This window comes from Sinocyclocheilus rhinocerous, unplaced genomic scaffold (assembly GCF_001515625.1).
Source record: "Sinocyclocheilus rhinocerous isolate Xijiao unplaced genomic scaffold, SAMN03320098_v1.1 scaffold1295, whole genome shotgun sequence".
NCBI classification, from domain to species: domain Eukaryota; kingdom Metazoa; phylum Chordata; class Actinopteri; order Cypriniformes; family Cyprinidae; genus Sinocyclocheilus; species Sinocyclocheilus rhinocerous.
The window spans coordinates 1,867,291-1,871,670 of NW_015660499.1; the positions used below are offsets into that span (position 1 = coordinate 1,867,291).

Consider the following 4,380-nt stretch of genomic DNA (forward strand, 5'->3'; position numbering starts at 1 on the left):
TAATTAGTACAGTAATGTCATTACACTGTTGAAGTAAAAAAATAACTTGTAATCATAATTACTTTCTTTGGCGTAACTTGCTCAACATCAAATATATGTATGTATATATATGTGTGTGTACATTTAATCGTTAATCCAATCACCAAGCTTGTAATGTTGAACACTTAAAACTTATAAGTAGTCAAGGATCTAATATGCTCTCTACAAAATAACTTGTATAGGCATGTTTATCTCTATTACAGAAGGATCAAACTAACAGGGATAGTTGGACAAACAGATTTAAAAGTGCATTGGTTAAAAACTAAATTTTTTCTTCTTTTTGTATTGTGCTCTTGTTCTCATTCGTTTCCAGTAAAGAAGATTGTAAGTCACCTTTTGCCTGGTCATTTAGAGCAATATTAATGTCCATTTAAGCACAGTGTTATTATGTGCATAAGTAAAGAAAAAAAAGTGTTGGTGCCTCCTTGTAAATATATAAGACAAAAATGGGACAAGGAATATGGATCCATTGATGCAAAGTCTATCTACAAAATAATGCGATGTTTGCTTTTAAACATGCTATAGGTTCTTGTAGAAAGAAAAGCAAATATCACAGAATATGGATTTTAAATAATCGTTATTTCTTCACGTATTTCCCTTTAAATTAATCAAGTATAGCAGCTGGTCTGCAGCTTCCCGTCCTGACGCACATACCGGCATATTTCGGGTGATAAAGAGACGTCGTATAGATGTCATTTAGAGGTACACTGTAAAAAATGACCGTGAATTTAATGGTAAAAGACTGTAAAAATGCTACAGTAAAAACCTGTTAAATGGTTAATGGTAAATTCCCCTACTATATACGGTGAAAAACTGTACATTACATGTATTGGACATTAATTTTACGGTAGTATACCATTTTTGGAAGTGAAAAATACTGTATAATTTACAGTGAATAACCGTAAACTGACATTCCCAGAATTCCCTGCGTTACATTTCAAATTTGATGTTTTTTTGTTGAAATAACTATGTTTCTTCTTATTTTTTTCTTATCAGTTTTGTATATTAGGGTTGTGTGTTACACCTAATGTTGTTAAATTAATGTTTATTGTATTATTTAAGTTTCGTGTGTGTTACCATGATGGTGTTTAGCGTTTGTGTGAATGACACTGTGCACCTTCTATATATGTTAATATTTAAAAACTGCTGCTTGTGATGGGCTTTGGTTCATCATGTGACTTTCTCATCACCACCTGCATTTGGTGGTTACTAGTGTATTACAAAGCTAAACAGATTTCAGTACTTCAATAGGTTGGTATATTAACATTATATTAATTAATGAAATTACGGTATTTATCTGTAAATTTAAGTTAAAACCGTAAAACCTAAAACGTTGCTGCCGTATTTTTTACGGTAAAATTCCGGCAACCACAGCTGCCGGTTTTTTACCGTAAATTTTACGGAATTTTTTTTACAGTGTAGCCACAACGATTTGTGGAGGAAAAACTGTTGTGAATTCTTATGAAATCGGCCAACCTTTCCCAAATCCGCACAAAGGCCACGCCGCAATACCGAACTAATTTTTCACTTAAGGCACTTGTGAGTCAAGCCAGCAAAGGTCGGCTCCCAAGGCAGTGCAGAAGAATGAAGACATTAAATGTGCTCTATGTATTGATTGGTTTGTTATTAGTTGGGGAGAGAGGAGAAGAATCAAGGCAGAAAAGTTGTGTGATGAACACCTGAGGTCTAAAGAGCATTCGGCAATAAAAGCAGGATTTGGATCCGCGGCGGAAAAACAACTGTTGACTGTTGATACTGAACTCAACATGGAGGCTTCCAGCTTGAAGTCCTTTAGTAAGACACTGATAAAAGTGCTTTCTGAACAGCTGTGTGATGCTGTACTGTAGATTTCCATTCATTTCTATTGTTGTGGTATCATCTATTTCAGATAAACAGTTTCTGAAAGGAACGGAGTGGCTAATTGTCTAAGTGGCTGATTTGATCAGAATAAGCTGCAAGGTGGAAAAGATCATGTTTGGAGGCAGATATGGGACATTATTTACTGCTAGACCTAAGACTTTTCATATAAGCAAATTAAATGAGATTAAACTGAGTTTTGCTTAGGCAAGTACCACTCATATACCTCTATACGGTTTGTTTGCATGTATAATAATTGTACAAGAACTGGATTTATTTATTTATTTATTGTATACTGTTTTTAATGATTTTTATTAAGCTTTTTTATTTAGCCTGTTATTGTAGTACATCAAGTTAAACTGATTAAAAATGAGAAATTTGTCTTTGGCGAATAGCTAAAATAAAAAATGTATTAAAAAAAAATATTTTAAATGACCTGTTCATTTGATTGCATCTATTGTCGTCATTTGTAAGTCGCTTTGGATAAAAGCGACTGCTAAATGATTAAATGTAAATGTAAATCTGTATTTAGAAAACCAACATTAATGATAAACAGTTTCTGAAAGGAACGGAGTGGCTAATTGTCTAAGTGGCTGATTTGATCAGAATAAGCTGCAAGGTGGAAAAGATCATGTTTGGAGGCAGATATGGGACATTATTTACTGCTAGACCTAAGACTTTTCATATAAGCAAATTAAATGAGATTAAACTGAGTTTTGCTTAGGCAAGTACCACTCATATACCTCTATACGGTTTGTTTGCATGTATAATAATTGTACAAGAACTGGATTTATTTATTTATTTATTGTATACTGTTTTTAATGATTTTTATTAAGCTTTTTTATTTAGCCTGTTATTGTAGTACATCAAGTTAAACTGATTAAAAATGAGAAATTTGTCTTTGGCGAATAGCTAAAATAAAAAATGTATTAAAAAAAAATATTTTAAATGACCTGTTCATTTGATTGCATCTATTGTCGTCATTTGTAAGTCGCTTTGGATAAAAGCGACTGCTAAATGATTAAATGTAAATGTATATTCATTTTAGTTAATTTTATTTTAATGTATTTTTTTTTTTTTTTAAAGATTCTGTTTTAGTTTTCATTAACTATATACCCTGACGGAAGGCCATGAAATGATAAATAATAAAAAAATATATATAAAATTATTCATATAAATTATAATTAATTAAAAACATTATTAGCCTGCATTTGTTTGATTAAAAATACAGTAAATGCAGCAATATTGTGAATACTTATTTTATATTATAATATATTATTATAATATTATAAAATACATCATTATATTATAATATTATAAAATATAAATTATAACTTTATTTTACAATAATATAATAATTATATTACAATTAAAATATTATTTATTCATGTGATGGAAAATACACACACTCACACACACACTGTTTTTTTTTTGTTAAAGTTATTTGTTAACTTAAACGAGAGACATGGAAAAGGAATTCAGAAATCCAAATGAAAGATTCATATGATTCCAGGTGAGCTGGGAACGCTGTTTGTGAGAGAATGAGAGACAGAAAGCCAGTGGTTTTGTGGTATCAGCATCCACATGGTTTGCATTTCTCCAAATCCCACCACGAATCTCCTCAGACAGAACTGGTCGACGCGGAAATCCAGCTAAAGATACTGCATGCAGGGGACAGAGTCGAATCCAAACTCTTATTAAAACATGCATTATATGCTGCTGGGATTACTGCAAGCTTGGATAAAGGAAACATTCTTTTGTTTGAGGAAAAGCAACGCAGATAAAAGATAATGATGGAGACAGATTTATGACTGATAACTCAGTCAAGCATGGTTGCTGCATTTCTAAACAAATGAATGTGTCATTGGTTTATTTCATATGCTAAACCACATCATTACAGAAAAGACTAAAACATTATGCCTGAATCATGATGAGCTGAAGTCTCTTCTCTCTATGTTAGGCTGATGTGACAGCACTGGCCTCCCGACCTCCTCATCCTCCACTAAAGCTTCTGCTTAATTCAATTCAACTCCTAACTGCATGGAGAGTCTGGGTAAATATTATCGTAAACTTCTCCACCTTCCTACAGCGACAGACCTCGCCATGTTCACATGAAATGCTCCTGCGGTGTTCACCAAATAATGTTCAGTGTTCAGTTCGGATCTTGAAAACTTAACCATGCTGAACAACGAACACCTGTCATTTGTATATGTGTGGAGGAAATAGAAAAATGCAACTTACAATAAAGTCTCATTTGTTATTATTTGTTAATGCATTAACTCACATGAACTAACAATGGACAATATATTTTACAGCATTTATTTGTCAATGTCAATTAATAGAAATTTTCATGGTAGTTCACAGTGATTTAACTAATGTTAACAGATAAAACAGATAAAAAAAATATTTTAATAACGTTTTAGTAAATGTTGAACTTAACATTAACTGTGTGTGTGTGTGTAAATACACCACACATTATATTAT

The 4,380-nt window shown here is 31.9% G+C and overlaps 1 long non-coding RNA gene across 1 annotated transcript in view; it reads left to right on the top strand.

Annotated features, from left to right (window-relative positions):
• Positions 1-1,826, top strand: part of LOC107725111 (uncharacterized) — a 10,350-nt gene extending 8,524 nt beyond the window's left edge. Inside the window, exon 3 of the long non-coding RNA XR_001638087.1 lies at positions 1,670-1,826. This is a non-coding gene — a long non-coding RNA (uncharacterized LOC107725111). The remainder of the gene's footprint in view (positions 1-1,669) is intronic.
• Positions 1,827-4,380: the final 2,554 nt, after the last annotated feature.